Source organism: Pseudopipra pipra, chromosome 2 (genome assembly GCF_036250125.1).
Source record: "Pseudopipra pipra isolate bDixPip1 chromosome 2, bDixPip1.hap1, whole genome shotgun sequence".
NCBI lineage: Eukaryota > Metazoa > Chordata > Aves > Passeriformes > Pipridae > Pseudopipra > Pseudopipra pipra.
Genome location: NC_087550.1, coordinates 60,022,494 through 60,044,220, shown reverse-complemented (window position 1 = coordinate 60,044,220; position 21,727 = coordinate 60,022,494). Strand labels below are relative to the sequence as shown.

The 21,727-nt window shown below is 39.6% G+C and overlaps 1 protein-coding gene across 1 annotated transcript in view; it reads left to right on the top strand.

The window, feature by feature from the left end:
- Positions 1 to 20,437, top strand: part of EPSTI1 (epithelial stromal interaction 1) — an 85,711-nt gene extending 65,274 nt beyond the window's left edge. Inside the window, exon 11 of the mRNA XM_064645665.1 lies at positions 18,465 to 20,437. The gene's annotated coding sequence lies outside the window, so the exon portion shown is untranslated. The remainder of the gene's footprint in view (positions 1 to 18,464) is intronic.
- Positions 20,438 to 21,727: the final 1,290 nt, after the last annotated feature.

Sequence of the window (21,727 nt, the reverse complement as noted above, 5' to 3'; positions counted from 1 at the left end):
CCGGGACACATCTCTTCTCATCAACAGGTACTGGACAGGATTGGCCATGAGCTCTCCCACAGTTTCTGTGCCAGGGAATCAGCAGAATTCGTGACTACTGAAGAGCAAAACCTGCTGATAGGAACAGGGGAAGATTTTTTTCCCCGGAAGTTCATACAAACAATTTTAAAGCACCTTCTCTATTTTTTTTTTTCAGGAGAACGTGCATAGATATATAGAAATACACATTGAATAAAGAAGTTATTTTTTTAAAGCAGAAAAAACAAAAATCCAGTCAAATTTCAGGAGTTTATAAAGTTTTTGTCAATCTAGATTTAAAGATCAAAATAATGCAAGTTTTAATGTAGAAAGGTATCATCTGTCAGAGATACTTACCAGATGGCTGAGCAACAGTATACTAACACATAAATTATATGACTTAATCTCTTGACTGTTTGTGATATGTGATATTGTATCCTGTATATGTGTATAGCACATATATATTAGATTAGATTAGATTAGATTATTTTTACTTCCATTGTTTCAAATCATTGTGTATAAAAATTGCTAATATATAATAAACTATGCTAATATGTAATAGAAATTAACATCAAAGATACCTATTTTTTTGAATATACACACATGAACGTATCTGTATATATTTGATATTATATTAGATAAATATATATATATAATGGTTATTGAAATTTAAGAAATTGGATAGTGTTTGTGCTACTTTGTGTCCTTCACTCTGCCTTGATTATTCTGAATCCAAAATCTGCTTCATTGTTCTCACTATCCTTATTATTGTCATGTCACTGACAACCCTAGAGTGAGATGCAGTAAGACATTTACCATGGGCAGAAAGGTCTTAGGTTGGGAAGTCTTACTTTAGTTAATTTTTTGACAGTCAACACAAACACTCAGCAACTTATCTGAGTATTAATAAAAAGCAGAGAAATATTAGATTTTTTTAAAACTTGCGGAAACTGTAGGATCACCTACAGCCACAGTCCCTCTGAATGTTCTTGTCTTTGCATGGGTTGCTCATGACTGCAGTCCCTCAGGGGTGTCCCTCTCTCAGCATTGATCACCCATAGTGATTGGCCATAGTTCCTCACTGATGTCACCAGCCTTTTTGGCATCAGCTGTTTTCTCAGAATTACCTCCATGATCATGGAGTCCAACCATTAACCACAACCATTAACTGCTACTGGTTTCTTTCTTAAATTTGTCTGAGCAAGGGCACTGTGTGCTTCATTGACTGGATAATGGTGGAGATTTGTCATGCAATAGTTTCTCCATCACTGCCTTCATGTGCCCCAGTGCAGACTGCAGCTGATTTCAGCAGGCACACAGTGGCCTGTGACCATCTCCAGCACAGTCCTCTTGATAAGACAGCCTGCAGTACGTGTCCCAGTCTGTAAGGTATGACTCAGAAAAACTCCACATGTTGCCCCTTAAAAACAGATATTTAAAGATCATCTTCTGAATGTTACAAGCTAACCCGTACAGTCAGACTGAACAACAGTAATTGCTCCAGTCCCTCAAGCCCGGTCCATGTAGAATAAATGAGGAAACCTTTCCCCTGCATCATGGCATAGCTACTGCCCATGAAGACTTAGGACAGAAGACCTTAGCAGGGCCTATTGCAAGCTAGTGTGGCTCCTGACTTAAATAAAAACCTGAAGGAAATCTGACAGAGCAGAGCACTGGGGACAGGATGGACAGTACCTTTTCATCCACGCTGCACACCATGTGAAGATGTCTTGAGCAAAAGACAACTCAGTTTTGAATAGTATACATTGTGCTCCAGCAGATTTTTATTTCTGTGAGCACTAACTCAGAAATTCATGTGGGCTAAGCTCCTACATTGTTTCCCTTGCCATGACTGCCACAGGTTCTTATTAAAGGATCCAGTGATTCTGCTCCTCTGTCATAATAAATTCTGTTTGTGAAATTAATTGAGTTTCTTTCCTGCAAATGCCAGACTCCTAAACTACTCATTCAGGGTGAAGCAGGTATCAAAGAATCATAGAGTGGTTAGGGTTGGAAGGGACCTTAAAGATCATCTAGTTCCAAACCATGGGGAGGGACATCTTCCATTAGACCACTAGGTTGCTCAAAGCCCCATCCAATTTGGCCTTTAACACTTCCAGGGTTGGGATATCCACAGCTTGGGATAGGGCATTCACAACTATGCACAGCTCCCTAAGAAAGGAAAAGGTAAAAACAATGTGCTGAGCTGACACTTTCTGAGGTTTTTACGTTTCTGAGGTTTCCTGTTGACAGAGGGTAGGAACCTACATTGTGTTCAAGCCAGTCTCCCTACAACTGCCCACCAGAGTAGAAGGCAATGAACTGGGCTCTTCAGGGCTTTAGTCATCAGGTTTTTTTTAAAGTTTTCCAATTGAAAATTCTCCTTTCTTATCATAGGTCCTATCCAAGTATGGTCCCAATAGTCTCCACAGCTCAAAAGAACTAAAAGTAGCCATGATCTCTGCTGTGTCCTGTAAAAGTTAACAAGGCTTTCTTATTTGGGATGTGGGTGGAGACAATAGACTGAGATTGTAGCATGCTTCTGACATTTCCCTCTGTTCTCTGTATATCCCTTTCACTATTTTCTGCACACTCACAACTAGTAATTCATACCACATACTTTCAGCTTGTTTCAGTCACTGTCTATCTCATGACAGCAGGAAGAACTGTTTAGGATGCACTAAACATCTTTTCTTGCACATACTCAGCCAATCCTGTACACGGCAATAATGTCTTCTGTCATTACACCTTTGAAAACTGGCCAGTCCTGAATAAGAATGGTTTCTCTGCCTTCACACCACCTCATGCTTCATCTGACTGCCTGGATTCTGCCCTCTGGAGCCATTTGCAAGCAACATAGGCTTGGAGGTACTTTTTAACATTTATGGGAAAACTCCGGGGGAGTCTTCAGCCCATGGCATGTTAATGACACACCTCTTAGAAGCACTTGGCAATAGCTTCTTCATCATCTTTTCTGGTGGCTGGTGATAAGATCGTGCATCCATCTTATGCCTGGAACTGTCATACTGGCATCATTCTTTTCCAAGGAGCAAAGCCATCATTTCAACAATTTCTTTTTCTTTTTTTTCTTGGGGAAATAATTTGCGTGTGCCCCCCTGGGCTTCTTATGGTGAATGTGCCAGTCAATGGCTTTGCATCACTGATGCTCTGCCCTGGAGTCCCAGACTTCCGTTGTAGCGGATCCACAGAACTGTAACACTGCAGAAATGGTGTTGACTTGGAACTGCCTTTAATCTTACACAAGCTGCTTCTTTGGTCTTCCCCACTCATTATGTAGTGACTGTATTAATAGCTCTTGGCCTTCTGACACAATGTGCTCATCCATGGATGGCAAATCTTTTAGATATTGGCAGCAAATTTAGCTTAAAAAGCACCCCAACTCTCTCATTACTGATGGTGCCAAGACTAATCTCTGTCAGTGTCAAATCTGGTAACAGGGCCAAGGACTTAGCATTGCTTTCCTAATTTGAATTTCAGATCTATTCTCTTCCTTTCAATCCAATCTTGTCTATTTAGTCCTTTTCCCTTGGTGTTTAACCATATGCTGAGGAATCCAATTCTTTTTATGGCTCTGAATCAAGATGGGGAGACCTATTGCCACTTTAAATCCTCATGCTATGTTGGTTCAATTTCTTCATTTCAAGCTGAATCTGATGATGTGAACTTCTTTACTCTCTATTCCCTGCTGAGAGAAAACAGAGTGTGCATTAGCTCACATGCTGTCAAGGATGCACAGTTTCTGCTACTGTACAGTGGGTCCACATGCATGTGCAGGGAACTACACAACATTCCAAGAGAATGAACCTATGGGCAATACAAACTCATGAAATCCTTTTAAGTGATTTTCTTTTTTTTACTCTATGCTATAGATTTTTCACTGTTATTTCCCGTCTATCTTGCAATAATTGTGTGAAAATTAATTGGTAAATGTTTACAAAATACTCCAGACATAAAACTGCCAGATAAGAACTATTTTAATTAGAATTAATAGTAATAATAGAACTAGATTGAGAGCCTTTCCATGACAGTAATACTCACTTTTAGAGGGAGACCTTAAACTGACCTGAATATTTAGCAAGTTACAGCTACATAGTGTAGATAATTAAAAATAAATTACTATCAGGGTTCTAGAAGTAATTGAAAATCATGTTAATAAATTTAGATGGGAGAGAAAAAAGAACCCAGTGCAAAAAACAAACCAGCTCATCTAGACATCCCAGAGGCTTCTGAACAAGTGCAAAGGATTGAAGCCTACAGGATGTAGAACACACCTATAAATCTCTGTGCACCACTGGCAATTATTACTGCTTGCCTAAAGACCTGACTTCTTAAGAAATGGAGCAGAATCAATGTGGCCAGGTGTGTCTAGCAGGAAGCAAGATGTAACTATCCCTTGAAGCAAAATAGAGAGCAGAATATGATGATAACAGTTTGCAGGTAGATAAGGTCATGCTCTGTTTGGATTAAGTGCTGTTGGAAGCTGAAAAGGGCCTTTACTGTCTAATTTATCACAGAATCAAAAGCACTCAAGAGGTTGATTGCAACAACTCCTCCACGTGATACACACAGTCTATGGCTCTCCAGCTCAAGATGGGCCTTCCATCTGGAAACTGCAGTTTTTACCACTTGTGCTTAAAATAGACATAGCTGACAAAGTATATAGAGACAAACGGATGGCGTGGCCAGGCCCAGAGGGCTGTTACCAGTAATGTAAAGTCCTGCTGGAGGGCAGTCACTAGTAGTGTATACAGGGGCAAGTACTGCTTGACAGCTTCATTAATGACCAAGGTGATGGCAGAGAGTACACCCTCAGCAACTTTACAGATGATACAAAACTGGAAGAAGTGGCTGATACACCAGAGGTTCATGCTTCCATCCAGTGCTGGAGAAATAGACTGACAGGAACCTCATGGAATTCAAGGGGAAATGCCAAGGGAGGAACGATCCAGGCATCAGTACACACTGGTGACTGACTGGAAAAAAACTCTGCAAAGAAGTAGTTGTAGGTCTTGGTGGACAGTAAGCTGCCTATGAGCCAGTAATGTGCCCTCACAACTAAGAAGGCCAACGGCCTCCTTGTGTGAGCAAAAGCGTTGCCAGCAGGTCAACAGAGGTGACCCCTGCCCATTGCTCAGCCCTGGTGAGGCCACACCTGGAGTAGTGTCCAGTTCTGGGCTCCTCAGTAGAAGAGAGACATGGACATGCTGGGGAGAGTCCAATGAAGGGCCACAAAGATGGTTAAGAAATTGGAGCATTTTGAGATGAGGAGAGGCTGAGAGAGCTGGGACCATTCATCCTCTGGAGAAGAGAAGGCTGAGGAGAATCTTATCCATGTGGATAAATGCCTCATGGAGGGAGTAAAGAAAATGGATCCAGGCTTTTGTTTTGAGCAATGGGACAGAGGCTGTCACAGTGCAGCTCCTTTAGTAAGGTCTGCTCTATGTATGCTGTTAGGTGGAGGAGCAGAACAAGAGCGCTTTCTCTGAAGAGCTCATATTCAGTCCACCATTTGCAAGTAAGAGGACAACAAATTTTCAGGATGAGCATGATGTAGCATTTTGCAATTCAAAAGCCTACTAGTGTTACTGACTGCCCTTAGGGAAATCACTCAAACTCAGCAGGAACCATATCATTCGGGTTCAGGAAGAAGGAACACAGAACAATAAGAATTCAGCCCTATGCACTGCCTTTGGTTATTCAATGGCTTTGTTGGGTCAAACTTCCCTGTTCACAAGGTAGAATAGAAAGTAGGAAGGGTTGAGCAATAACTTCATTAACAGCATAGGCGCTGTTTACCTTAAAGAAGCAGGCAGTCACTATGCTGTCACTGGGTTATGATCCTGAAAAAAGTGTCCAGATTTTGTAAGAAGAGCATCTTGAAGAAAGAAAGAATCCTATAATAAAAGGAAAAGAGCTTGGGTATCATATTTAAGAGAAGGTTGGGGTTAAGACAAAGATTGAAAAAAAAAAACCACGTAATTTAGAGCCTCTCCAAAAAAACCATTAATTTAAAAAAAAAAAAAAATTAGTCAACATGATACGGAAGAAAATCTGTTACTTTGGACTAGGTGCTAAGGGAGAAAAAGAAGATCAAAGCATCACTTTCTGATGAGACAGAACTGCCTGTACCAGTGTAGATGTGCATCAGCCACTACAGGGATGAGAAACAGACAGTCTCCCAAGGAGTAAAAGGAAATGTTGCAGATAGCAGTACTCAAGAGATCTGATACTCACCAACAAGGACTTTGTGCCAGTCCCACACTTGTGCACATGTGCTGCCACCAGTACTGCTAAAGATTTCTTTCATCTCTGATTTTAACCCATGCAAATGGCTTCATGCAAATGTGCATGAGTTAATATCAATAATAATGGTATGATTGCATTTTATCTGCATATACTTTGTTACCCACATCTTTTTTAATTCCTTCTAGGTCGCTCACACCCTAAGCTTGGCAGCCAAGAGCTGCTGCACTAAATATGAGTGAAATGAGAGTCTTGACTGTTCATGGTTTAATCAATAATAGATTTAGGAGATGAAGTCGCCTGTGCTCTTCGTTTTTGAATCTCAAGCCCCATCTGCTGCTTGCTCACTGATTTGGTCTCTCTCCTGTGAATGCCTCTCTGATGATCTTGTTTACTGAAAGTAAAATACTTGTCACTCAAGAGTTCAGTCAAGTACGTACTTTTGCGGTCTTACCAATTATAGAAAACATTGGTATTGTCAAAATACACTCTCTTCTGCACTGTAAATGCTGCCTGATACCACATGAATGTTTATTTTTGAGTGTTTTTCACTGAAAAATCTATAGAAAGACTGCAAAATCAGACAGAGGAAATCTGGATGAGGAGATCCTTCCTCCACCTAGTATTTAACTTTCTGCTGATGAGTAAGATATAAGCTACTCTGTACTTCTAGAAAGTATATTTGCATAACAGGGTTACTCGTACAGTCCACTGCACATAAGGTCTACAGAACTGGGCCAGAAACAAGGGCAGAGACCCAAGTACATTTTGTTCATTCTCTTTTGCTACTTCAGTGCCACAGCTGCACACATAGAGCAGGCATGAATATGTGAGGCAACTCCCATCGCTTTTCTTAGGAACAGTTGGCAGCAGATTATTAATATAGATGCTCCAGTGCTGACAATTAGGAATAGGGAAGGACACACATAGGTTGCATTAAGCACCACATCAGCAGAGCATGTGATTGTTGCTTCTCTCCATAGTGGGCTCTAGAGTGGACTATAACTGGCCCAGCTGCACAAATTGATCTCTGCTGACTGCTGCATCAGGACTGCTCTAAGTGTAAATAAGCCTCAAACCTTCTGCATGCAAAGTATTTCCACACACGCAACAATAATGTATAAACTGTACAAGTACGAGCACTCTTTTCTTGGGAGCCAATTTCTGGTGTCCACTGGGCTGTGGTTTCTGCTCAAGTGATCCAGGCAGATCCTGACAACAACATAAACTACTATGGAAAAGGCAGGAGGATTTGAGGAGTTTGTCCCCAAGAATTTTACCACAATCTCCCAATAATATTTCAGAGTGTTATTATCTCTGGGAACATTGGAAAGAATCTGCAAAATTTGTTGTCTTGCAAGCTCTTTCTCCCCCAAAACCAGAGCAGTAAACAAAAAACATTTCCTACTAGATTTGAATTAAGAAAATAGCTTTGATTCAGCCATAATGGAATTGGGTGCAAATCCCTCAAGGTGAATGAAATCTCACTCTTTTACACCAAGATTAAGTGCTTCTCAGGAAAACCAACCCATTTTTACAAGGCTACTCACACTTAAATACTGAAAATCTCCATGGGAAGTGCAGGTGGGTCACCTGCAGTCTACAGACTTAGCACACATTCCCACGTCATGTCATGCCAGCTGTGGGCACATCATTTGGTTTCTAATGGCATTCATGTGAGATAACAGTCTCATAACAGATTGATTTGTGACTCATCAACAACAATAGAAAAGCACAGTATTTCAAACATCAGAAAAAGACCCAAAGAAAGATTCATGTGTAGCTACAGAGGATGTTTGCATAGAGTAACTACAGAGTGACAGTTTAAAAGCAATTATACTGATTCAGCTTCTAATACAGGGGACAATCTATTACCTCAAAAGCTGCTCATTGCAGTTGTGTTTGTCCTAGAGAAGGTTTGGTTTGGTTTTCTTTAACAATGTTGGTCCTGTCAAGGGAAAACAAAATCTGCCTGTGGACTTGAAAATTTAACTTGGTGTCCTAATTGAAATTGATGCACTCACTAGAAGACCTTCTTGTTGCAGTTGTGAAGAGAAGCTTTTGTAGCTGTCTGCAGGTTTCCTTCCTTGAATAGTGTGTATTGCTACTTAGTCATCTCTCTAATTGCAGTGTATTAGCATGAATATTGGATGGTGATTTGGAGATGTTTAGCACCTCAGGAAAAATAATTGCAGCATGACTTCAGGTTTAACCCATCACCTTACTCTTATGCGTGGCAGCCACTTTAGTCGGTATTTTTAACAGGACTAAAACCTTATTTTCTCCTTCTCAGTCACTGGAGACTGTTGTACAAATGAGATTTGGACATTCTTTTCCTAAGCCCAGTAGATTATTGGTCCACCTTTCTAATGTACATGTTCTCCTTTAAAAGTATTTTAGATTCCACCAAACTTGTTATCCAGGGAAAGTGTAAGGAAGCATTGCTCCTGTTAACAAGTTTAGTTGCCCATGACAAGACAAATAATGGCTTGACATTCCATTCTACTGCATCTGAATTTTTTGGTGTCTCCATGAAGCTGGTGTAAGAGAAGAGTTCAAGTCAGGCTTTGCATTCCTCATCAACTTTTTTTGACTTGCAAAATCATAGATACAGCAGCTGCTGTGTGTGTACAGAATTACACATTATCACATTTCTTTTGGTTTAACTGTCTTGTCATATTTTCATACAAGGTGTATTTTCAAAAAAACCAACAGAAGAGCAATACAGCACAGTACAGTAAAGGCACAAGAACCGGCAAGCACAGAGCATAAAAAAAAATAAGCAGTGATTTGCCATTTGCTGGTATGTGCCACTTGCTGCACAAAAGGTGAAGTAGAAGCATTTGAACTAAATTTGAGTATAGTATAAACTTCTAATATAATTTTCTGTGAGAGGTCTGCCTTTATTTCTTTTATGTTTTCAGATCCATTGCTAAATGAAAGCAAACACAATTTTTTTTATTATGCATATAACAAAAAATAAAATATATTATTAGAATGAGACATATTTAGTCATTTGTATCATTTATTTACTAAGGAGAAACATGCTTTGGACAGCCAATATTTGAATTCTTGGCAAAATCCATAAATATTTGCAGATAAAAACAAATGGATTTTTTTAAGGGATAAAATTCTATCAAATTATTTTTTTCATACTGGAACAATTGAAATATTTCAAAATTTGGAAGCATAGTATGCTATACATAATATAGGTAGCATTTTTCTAATGGTATTTCAAGACTAACTTCAGCTACGTTATGTTTTTTTAAAGCATGAGAAAAACAAAAATAAAACAAAACATCTAATTTGGATGGAATTAAAAGGATTTCTGTCAGTTGAAATGCATTTTCTTCATTATATTTTTGTTTCAGTTGTAGATTAAATCATATTCAGTCCACAGCATTACTGGAATGGCCTGGGAGATAGAGACAGAATGCTTTATAATACCTATTGCTAAAGACAAGTGTGTTGTGGTTTGAGCACAAAGTGAAACACCGGGAAGAAGAGAGCTGTCTTAGCACAGATATGCCACTGGGAACAAGAACATTGTGTCACTCTTGAAAGCACCTCTTCCCTGCTAGAAAGCAATACATGCATGCTCTGTATTTCACCCGTCTGGAGAAAACTATCTGTGAGTGCAATAAGCCAAGTTGGTGAGAAGAAGAGGAAGCACACAGAGGAGTCTAATAGCAATCCCTGTGCTGGCACACAGGAGAGAGACAGATTACATATGTGATGGGTCCCAGGACCACCAAGACACCTAGCAGTAATTTCTTGCTGGAAACCAGTAATTTGTTGCTGGAATTTTATCCTGCCATCCACTCGGTGGGTTACAGATCTGGCAGTAGCAGAAGCCTGGACCAGAATATTGTCCTCTTTCAGACTGCAAGTCCTTATTGCAGCATTTCCAGGAAAGTACTAGGATACCCTAATGACTGTTCTACAGATTTATATCATTTTGTGGCGGGGTACCTGAGCAAGGGCTGCAATGTCCACTGCTACTGTTATGTTACATGGAGAAGAAATTAGGGAAATTTTCTAAAACTTCATTCTCAGATTTGACCTTGATACAAGAATCCAAAGGATTCATACTGCAGAAAGATGCAGAGTCTTGGGTGTTTTTTCATTGTACTTACAGTGCTGGGCACTTTATTTGCACGATATCCTTTTAGTGTTTTCAAGGAAACAGTTAACCCACAGAGAATACCGAAAGGATGTACAGCACAGTAGGAGGGTACCAGTGGGTGGATATGTGATTTCCAGACTAATCAGTTCACCTTTCTCTATGGTTAACTTCCTTCTTATTTGTTGACATTTTGGCTATTCCAGGTAATACACAGACTTCACAGTTCACTGAAGATGATTGATATATCATTTAAAGTATTCCTTTGCTAGACAAGAACTACATACAGTTTCTCTGCTGTCAGCCCTTAAATCTCCAAGACTACAGTGGTGGTCCCCTTCCATCTAGATGATGGCATACATATTTGTTTGAATGTTCTTCCCTAAATGGTGAGGATCATGCACTACTCCACTGTAGTCACTGGAGAATTTAGTATTGCTTATCTAACATTACAGCCAGCAAGGCCCAGCACTGAGTTAACACCCGTACTCCAGTTCTGTATAACCAACCACAATGTACTTTTTTTCTCTTCTTTATTTTTTACTTGCTTTCTTATTTTTAAAACAGGTGTGGACTTCACTGTCCTTAAAAAGCTTTTCAAGTAAATTAGGAAATAAAGCTACATATTTGCTAAAGAAAAAGCAGACAGCCATTTATGAGTACTGCTTCCAATTATCTTCTCCATTTGCTACTGATCATTTCTCAGAGAGCCAGTTCTGGACATCTGTTATTTCTCTCTCCTTCTTTCAACTTCATGCCTGACCTAACATGACATCCATTTGTCCAAAAGGTGGCACTGCATCTTTGAGCATTTCATGGACTGAAATTGCTCTGGTGCAGAAGAGGTCTTCCATATAAATAAATAGAACTGCTTTGCAGATCTGCTAAATATTTTCCACTAGCTTTCCAACCATGGACCCTTTCTAAAGTGTGTCCTTAAATTTTTTAATAATTTAAAGCTTTGCTAAAAACAAAAGCTTGACCTTGAGTTTTCTGACATCTAATTTTAATATGTGGCTAAAAGCAAGCTCTCCAGCCAAGCACATCAGGGTAAGAAATAGCTCCTCTTTTGGAAGCTCTTTAGGGAGAGTTGTGATTCTGAGCTTCCAGAAAATCCCACATCTGCCACCAGGACAGAGAAATTCTTGCCCTTTCTGATTGCTTGTTCTCTGTCTCCCAAATTTTCTATCATGCACAAAATATATTTAGTATAAAAAGTAAAAACTCTTACTTAAGACACCTATTTCTCCTCAAGCCAGCAGGCACAAGCCGCAGTCAGACTTTCAGGCCCTGGATAGTCTTAGGAATATGCAGTTTGGTCTAAAAAATACAAAACTGTCTTTTCCACGGTACTCCTCACAAAGCAATTTGACTCAAATAAATCATCATGGCATGTCCCAGATCACCTCCTCTGCTGGGCTGCAGTCTCTTTCTCACAGTAGTCTGGCACCACACAGATGGCAGGACTACCACTAACCCATCTCCCTGACTTTTGTCAGCTTTCCCAGAAAGGCTTTTTTAACCCTTCTTTCGCTGCTTGCTTCTTGTGTTTCTGGGTCTTGATGAGCCCTGGCTTAAGGCACCTGTTGTCTGTCTCCCAAAGCTGCTGCAGAGGTGCCAGACTTCCACTTTTACTGTTTTCTCCTGTTAGGTCCATCTCTATTCCCCTTTCATCTTCCTTGTCTTTTGGAATCCAACTAACTTGTCTCTTTTCTATCTTCTGGTGAGTTCAACTTCCTTTTTCCTGATTTCCTCTCCCCCCCCCCCCCCCCCCCTTATTTCAAGTCCTCCCTTCCTTGGGAGACCAGACTTCAATTTTCATGTTGACAATCAGCTTGGCTCTAGTCTTTCACTCCCTGAATTCCTGGATTGCTTTCAATTTTTCTGTTGATTGCTCGAGTTGTTCACTCCAGTTGCCACTCAGCCTTCAGTCACTTTTTGCTTTTCTTGCTTATAATCTATTCTTTCCTGTGTTTTACAAGCCCTCTAATGAATTTCATTCTTCTAGTATGTCCTTTAACTTGCCTTTTCCTCTCCCAAAAAGCATTCTACACTGATGTCCCTGCCTCCTTTACTGTGATGTTTTCCATTGCTTTGTGTCTGACTGTAGTTAGTGGGCATCCTTCAAATTTTTTTCTTCACTTTTCTGGCTTTCCTGCTATAGTTGTTTTGCCCTGATGTACACTTAGGGCTGAGCAGAGTAAGAAAGCCCAGGCAGGGCCTGAATTGCAGGTAGCTGTGCTCTGCAATTGGGAAGGAGATCAAACTCCTGAAAAGCTTGAAGAAGCTCTGCTTTGGTGTCTGAGGTTGATCAATGCCACAGAGCCTTAATCAGAATTCACCATCAAACTCTTACCTAGCTTTTAAAAACTGCACACCATGATACAATGCTTGTGTATAAGATGTGTTTCAGCAGCACTTATGAGCTATAGGACAGATGTGGTAGCTATGCATAGCTTTGTGAATGTTTATAATGATCTTATGGTCCTGACAAAGGCCAAATGAATAATGTAAAGTGCCATGATGAGAACTGTCCAACTACTTACACAGATATGGGAGCTATGCATGGACTAATTAGTGGGCATTCCCAATCAAAACTTAATTGTTAAGAATCTGTTGTATCCAGAAAGTCTTTTTCTAGATTTTTTCTCATTAATCCAATCATCTCCATGTTTAATTCTCTTTTCCTCCAGTGAGAGGTAACAGTATTACATAAAAATATCTTTTGCAGTAAAATGCTTCTTTAACAATTTGGTTATGATACAAAACCAGATTCCCACCAGAAAAGGTTTTTATCTCCAAGCATATTGCAGCCAGTTTCCTTCCTAATTAATACCATATCCAAAATTCCAATCCATATCCATATCCAACCCCAAAATTCCATTTCAGCTCCCAAATGAAAATTGATGAGGCAGTCAGCCACAAATAAGCATGGTTTACCATGGATAGTTCAATCAGCACAGTTTGCAGTATAGCATGTTGCTAAAGTACAGCCAGCTTTTATGTTTTCATGTCCCTTGGACATTCCCTGGTTCTATTCTGTTATTTTGATAGCTTCAAGTTACATGCACAGAGATTTTTTTCAAGATGAAGTTTGATCAAAGAGTCAGCTGTGTACATGTCAAAACAAAACAGGATAGGTAAAGTAATTTCTGAGGAGTGAAAACAGACCCTGAGTGGCGGCATGGTTGAATGGGAGTCAACAGAGGCTGGAGGAAAGCAAGGTGCATGGACCACATAAGTTCTTCCTTGATGCACTGGACAATTTGCTGCATCATTCACATGGCATGGTATGGCAGGCTGCAAACAGAGGACTTAAAGTAGCTTTTCCCAAGCTTAATTGTGTCCCTGCTCAGCTGTGGTCTGTACTTGTCTCACACCAGTGCTACCAGTCAGTGTAATCAATGCTAATTGTGGTGCTAGTATTTGTAACACATTCAGCTAACCTTGAGAGTGAAACTATGACTGGTCCTTGTTGGCCTTCTCATCAGAACCTTCTTGGGAACTGACATGACATCTTGGGAATGAAGTGACAATTAATATGTTTAAATACACTGGCTACCATCTTCCAAAGTATACACAAAACTTTAGTGCCTACAGTGCAGTCTCCTTCCTAAGCAGAGCCTATGTGAAATTCCATACTCCCTTCCAGAAAAGCAAGTGTGTTTACCAAAAGAACTCAGACCACCAAAATCTTTGTGCTTTGGATAGGAGGACACTTTACATTGATCATCAGACCTGCATTCATACAAAAGAAAAAGCTTCCGTCTTAGAATAGCCCTGTGTTTGTTCAGCTTGCCTGTGTACAGAAAATCATGGGAGAAATCCTGGAGGTTATATTTTCCAGTTCAGAGGATATTTAGAAAAGAAATAACTTTATTTTGAAGTTGCAAAACACTGAGAAGAAAGCAGAAAGCCAGATATTGGCAATAGCCCTTTAAAGCAGCTGTAACAGCAATGGATATATTTTCTTCTGCTGGGGCTTATCCATGAAGGACAGTTGTTGGTTGGTAAAAAAAAAGAATATTTTCATGTAGATGAAAATTCTCTGGCTCTAGTGTTTCTAAATCTGTTTGCCTAGGTCTAGTAAAGTTTATTTTAAAGGCCAGGTTTTTTCTTTAGGAATTTCTCAGTAAATAACATATTATGCATATCTCAGTGCAGGTATTCTCAAAGCTGCTGTAAAAGCTATTGCAATGCTCCAGAAATTGGAGGAGTCCCAGCCAGGGGAAGTACACAAAAGAAAAATTGTCTTAACATTAACTCTAGCTGTAGCCAAAGAGATTAATGAAATAGTCAAAGAGATTAACGTAATAACCAAAAAGATTAATAAGAGCAGCAATTGAGGGAATTAGTGTGATGGGGCTAGTAGACCCCACATTACCCACACACCTCTTTCATCTAGCCCCCAGTGATAACTCCCTTGAAAAAGGCCAGTCAGTTAATGCCTGAACATTTGTTGCAACTGCTACTACAACTACTGCTGCTTCTACTTCAACTAGTACTGCTACTGTTGCTACACCACAAATAAATGTGGTGCTTTTAATGGACATGACCTAAAAAACTCTGGATTTATGCTCTATGCACAGCAGAATGGCAGGTTTGTCCTCCTCAGTGGCCTTAATCCTGACGCAGAGGAGAGACGGTACCAATACCTTCCAGCCCTTTACACACCTTCAACCTCTCCACAGAACAGGGAACTAATGCCAATGGTGATCTTTCTTTCTCATCATTAATATTATTAATGTCATGTATCAGAGAGCACTGCCCAGGGACACCAGCCAAGCTAGGGTAATAATGTGCTGAACAAGCACAAGTAGTACCAGACACATTATCACCCTGAAGGAAATAAAACCCCAGAAATACGAATTAACTGTCTTTTTGTGTAGGGTTGGGAAATGAGACTGAATGCCTTGCTCTAAAGCAAGCCTTGAGTCACAATCTCCCCAGATTCTTCCCTAAAACATACCTGAAAGTGGAATTCGGCTAACCATTTACAACAGGTGGCCACTCTACATGGAACAAAACCATCATCAACTTCAGGAAGAGTTGGATCCAACCCATGAATGGTGAAAGAGCAACCTCATTTCATTACATTTTCTATTTATTCTCATTCAAATGGAAAACAAGTTTCTTAAAGTTTGCAAGGCTGCTCATGCCATCTGCCATTCATGTAACAATGGCTGGTCCTGTAGTGTTTCTGCTCATGGACTATTCATCTTTTAGTTATTAAGTTTCCAACTAAGCACAATTTACTAAGTACTATGGACTCTGTTTACATGTGTTAAGCTCTAGTTGAAAAAAAAAATCAATATAATAGGTATATCAACCACTACATAAAAGTATGCTGCTTCTATATGTTACCTTTCAGTCAATTATATTTGCAGTTCTCCAGTTTTCTAGAAATCAGCAGTCATTCTATCCCTACACTTCCATTTTTACTCATTCTGGCTTAGACAAGCAAGACTTTGCTTGATGTAAAACCACTACGTCTGTTTTCCAGATACTCAAGGGACATTCTCTATTTTCGTAAAATGGAGGAATTTCCAGCTCCTTGTACATTGTGAGTAGATGAGTCATGCCACAGCTACAGGTTCTTAATATATTTTCCCTGTGGAACAAATAAACTGTGTATATTGCTACGGTTTCTAGAGCTAACCTCCTCTAGGGACAAATCTTGCCTTCAGTAGAGGTTAATTTCAGTCCAGCTTCAACATATGCATCACAGAGAGATAAACTGCAGAGTCCTGGAGACCAGGAGACACAGTTTCCCCACCTCTAGTAGTTCATTGTATTCAGGCTCCACTAACACCTACACCTCTACAATTTATTTCACTGTATATAAAACTTGGCTGTATGCTCTCCTTGCCTATGGAGCTTTCTGGCTGCTAAAAAAAGAAAAATATGTTGTAGCTTGGAAAAGCCAAATTCCTCATGTTGTTGTAGCCAGCCTGTTTAGACTGTCTAAAAAGATAGAGGTTGTTCTGGAATGGCCTCATATTCTTTTTAACATTGACTATTTGTTTCAGCAATTGCTTTGTTTATAGATTTTGCCAGCGTTATTCTTGTTCAGATTTGGGGCTTTTTTGCGGGTTAAAAAAGAGTGTAGGTTTCCCTTCTGTAACAATTGCTTTAAATATATTAGTCTTCTCAGTTAGTAAAACCCAGAGTATGAAAAAAATTTTAACAGTTTCTGCCTAAACAAAACAATATGATGCCAGCTCTAAGCAGCAACATCAGGAATGACAAGTTATTATTTAATATTCAGGCTTGACCTGGCTAGTCCTCCGTATACACAAGTCAATGTGAATTCCATGCATGGAGGCTTTAAAGGACCGGGTTCAGAGTTTGTAGAGCACTAAAAAGCCAGTGCTCATTTTTTAAATGCCACTGCACACCTAGTCATCAACACAATAATACAGCACTGCTTAGGCCATTGTGTTTCTCTTGACTCAGTGCTAAATGTCACATTGTTCCTGAAGAGCAACTACCCTGTGATGTGTGAGAAGTCTGGCCTTCTATGGATCTGCTCAAGCCTCACCCTGTTGCAGCTGACTTCAGAAAAGGCATCTGTTTAGTGTCATTTTTACCATATCAGAGAGGATATGCAGATATGCAGACCAACAGTGAGCCACATTTCCTCCTTGAAGTTTGCATATACACTAGGTTTATTAAATGTGTTCAATGAATTAAATATTTATTGTTTATAGATTGTATATTATTATGTAATATAATTAATGATTAATTATTTGTTTAATTTATTAAAATAAAGAAATAAATATTTTATTAAACATACAGATTATGCAATTAGCATCTATTTAGTACTAGCTGAATCCAGAGAATATCCTGTTCTACATAAGGATTTCAGTCAGTGTCAGGTGTTTGTTTTAGTTGTCCTATGGATATGCCACTGCAACTGGTAATTCCAGTTGCCTCTACTTTTTTTTAATCTCTGATGTCCTTATGTTCTTCTATTGAAGGCACTAGACAGAAGCACAGCATATACAGGCTTCAGGTTCAGCAGACAAGCACAACATATACAGGTTCCAGTCTTCACTGCAATCTTCTCAGCACTTCTTCAAAAGCCCAAATAAACATGCAACACATTTTCCAAGTCACATAAAATTCTATTTCTGCATGTGATCTGTATTGCCATGATTTCTCCCAGCAAAGCATAACCACATTTACTTAAAACCATGGTCTGAAGTGAATGAAAACACCTCTTCCATCCAATAGTTCAGTGGCAAGAGTGAGACCTCCACAGGAGTAAGGTATGCAGGGTAGGTTCCTAGGGACGTTTCACCTTAGCAGCTTCAGACTGTATCCTAGGAAAACATCCTAAGCTTCTCTCTGACGCAAACCATTCTGCTCCCCACAGCTTGAAACAAGGACCATTGGGAAAAAATAATGTAGTTCCACTGAGTCAGGAGGAAAAAAGAAGAGTCATGGAAAAACTGGATTGGGAGGGACCTTCAGAAGCTGCCTAGTCCATCCACCTAGCCTAAGGAGGGATCATTTATACCGCTTGCTTGTCTAATTGCTACTGATCCTCCTTGATAGAGACTCCCATATCTCCATAGGCAGTCTGTGCTGGTGCTTCCCCAAGCATAGGCTTGGGAGACTTTTCCTGTTATTCTTGTTTGTGCTATCCATCATGGGAAGAAGAACAAATTATTCTCTTCTCTCTAAAAGTGTTTGTCGTCTTTTGTCATGTACCCAATCAGTTTTTAAGCTAAACAATCCCAAGTCTTTTAATCTTTCCCAAGTGATTTTAAAATCACTTTCTTCTAGACTGACTCCAGCTTGTCTTTCTCATACCCAAAACCGAACAGTTTCATCTGAGCTCTTACAAAACGTGGGACAAAACAGTATGACTTGCGAGCTGTTACTCTGTATGTAAAAAGTGATCTGATGTCTGCCATTTTGCCAACGGAAACTATTTGTTTCAATTTATGATGTCCAATGGTATATACATGTACATCAGTATTTCAGTTGTTACAAGAGTACTTTTGAAGTGGTTGACTTCATCCCCATATAACATGTTTATTTTGTATTACAGAGAAATCTTGAGGTGCATGACCTGCTTTTCTTTGGGACAAAACTAAACAAAAATATGTTCCTCAAGAGTCTACTTATTGAACGTTTTCTGCTGATGGACAGTCCACAAGACCAGACTAGAGCCAGACTCAAGTAAACCCTCTAAAAGTGAACCCACGAGAGTTGGGTCCTCAGCCCTGACTCCTTCAGTCTGCAAGCTTGCTACCATTGCACAGCAATGCTTGGGTACCCCCACAGGGTACAGAAGTACCTCACAACCTTCAGAACCTGTCTTGAAGAAGAGTGCTTTACTGGTTGTACTGTTGTTATACTGTATACCACATGTGTACCCTGATTCATGGCTAGGCTTCACGAACGAAGATTTGGGAAGGCTCTATGTACCCTGATTACTTTTGTACCATACACACCATTGATTACTCTTTTTTTCTTAGTGTGATATCTTGCATTTATGCACTTTGAATGCTATTTGACACTTCATTTTTCAAGTTCTCCTTAAATTCTAGCTCTGTCCTCCATTGCATTTGCTGTCCTTCTTGTCTTCAAGCCATCTGCAAATTTAATATTTGATATTTTCTTTTCCATCATCCAGATGATTAATTAAAATGTCAAGTAGAGTGAGATCCAAGACAGATCCCTCTAGCATGCCACTCAGTAAAGTAAATCATTCCAACGGAACAGTGAACCAGAGAAAATATTCTTAGCATATAATTATCTGATCAATTTTATCCCACACTACAGAAGATCCACCAAGGCTATATATGTGGAAATCTTTTAATGAGAATGTTATATAAGACAGTGTTCAGATCAAAATATGTGAAATTAACTACTTCAACTCTAGCTGTAAAATCTCGTTATGGACAGAAATTAAATTAGTTTAATGCAATATGTTTGTGATGAATTCCAGTGGACTATTATTTATCTTCTTGCTATCCTTCAGGGACTTATATATAGTGTAGTCAATTATTTGTTCTAGATTTTTTTCTAGAATTTGATATTGACTAATCTTTTCCCTCTTTAAGAATAATGACTATGATTGTCTTTTTTCCTGTCTTCTGGTACCTTATTTGACTTTTATGATTCTGAAAGGATTCATTTTGTACTACCAAATAAAACAGACTGAGGAACACAGTCTGCCCCTGAGGCCAAGTGGCACAGCACAATTCATCTCCACATGGCAAAACTTTCCCCTCACTCATCAGAAAAGAGTGTGGATATTCAAGCTGTCCCTCACCCAGTTTATTCCCTATCAGTGTCCAGAAACTGTCTGGGAAAATAGTAGAACAAAAAGACAAAAATACGTCAGAGAATTTTTAGCAATAATCAGTTGGGGTGGTCTTAGGACAGCATGTTAGCCTATAACCTGCCTCTGTTCTATTTATGACAGAGGTCATAAATATAGGTATAGCCAGAAAGTAACTACTATACTATTTGAGATGGGCTAAACCAGTTTACTGTGGTGATGATGATGATGACAATGCTGCTCAGCTCAGTGTTTATGATGCAAGATCTTTTTATCCCCCTAAGAACTGCAATAACAGCATGGGTAATGGGAGATGTTTTTTAAAAACTGCAGGGATATAAATGCGGTCTGTATGTGCCAATTTAGTTTAGGAATCTAACTCACTCTTTGCTCTACACCCACCCCATAATGAATGCTTCCTTTCTATTCATTATATCTACTTTCTTTCCTTGAGTTGCTTACTTGCTCTCATTTTCAAATGACCTTGTTATTGTAATTCTGTAATATTATCTGCTACCCATTTCAACCCAGGCCTTCTTTTTAGTTATCATATTATTACATTATGCAAGAATCATAATTCGGTTCTGTCTGAAAGACAGAACCCCCAGCTGCTACATAATGCATGTACAGATTCAATGCATTTCTAATGCTGAGATTTTTTTCTTCTTTTCCATTGTTCATATAATCAGAAATATTCTATGGAAAAACTAAAAATAAATCTTCACCCAGTGGAATATGGTTCGTCATGTCTCTTGATACGGGCATTATCTCAGATTTAGCTCAGCTCATTTTGTAGGGGAGATAGAGTGAGACTCAGCTCTAATTTAATATCTCTGAGATTGATCTGAGCTGTTTGCAGTTTCAGTCACACGTAATAAGGTGAAGGTACACTGTCTGATTGTCTGGCTGAGCATTTATGCTGTGCTTGTCATAGTAACATATCTGAGCTGCTTTGAAAAAAACCCCTCTGAAAAGCCAGCAAAAATAATGACCTTCCAATATTATTAACCTAGGCTGATTCCTTTGTGCTTGACACCATTAGTTTTCATTCCTTTAATGGTGTGCTTCTCCATTCTGCAATCCTGAAAATGGCAGAAGTTCTTTTCCAAGGTTGAATGGGAAGCTGCGTCAGATGTCCTCTGACAAGTCATGCCTCCTCATGGAGGCTGGAGCATGGAGGGGTTCTAAGGCTCATGTGGCTGCACTATGGGTCTTGAGACTGAAACAGAAAACACCATGTGAGACACTGCTAATACAAGGAGAAGGGAGAGATGGGTGGTACCTATAACTGCAACACTAAATCTCTCCCTTTTGAGTATTTAGAAAAGATAATTCAAAATTAATAAATTCTGAAATATCTAGGCTATGCAATTCAGCCTAATGCTGTGGTCCCTGAATTAGCTCCAGAAGTATAATTACATTGCCCTGTCATTCTGCCCAAGATCCTTATTCTCCTTCAGAGGCAGATCTAATTACTCTGGGCACAGCACCAGTCTTATGCAGTCACAGCTCTACTGGGACTGAGCTGGGACATGTGCTGACATTGTGCTGGACTAGACACTCAGACCAAAGTCTGCTCAGTGATGGCTTCAAATTGCTCTCCCAATCCCCTGTGGTATGTTTCAGGTGTGTCAAAGTAGACCCCAAACCCAGGCAAACTGTGTGGTAAGGTTCTGGAAGCAATAACCAGGGGGTATGTGGTTTCCCCTTTATATCCTTGTTGCAGAGCAAGAAACATTAGATGTCAAATTAAGCCTGTTGGCCACATACAGTCTTAGAGCCACAGAATGGTGTGGGTTGGAAGGGACTTTCGAAGGTAATCTAGTCCACCCTTCTGCAATGAGCAGGGACATCCTCAACTAGACTAGGTTGCTCAGACCCTCATCCAACTTGAGCCTGAGAGTTTCAGAGGAAAGAACAAGGCCCTAAGAGAATACAAAAGAATTGCCTGCAGTATTAACAGAAATATCCGAAGTTAGCTTTTACCTAAATACTGCTCTTTTATATTGCAAAATCAATGAGAT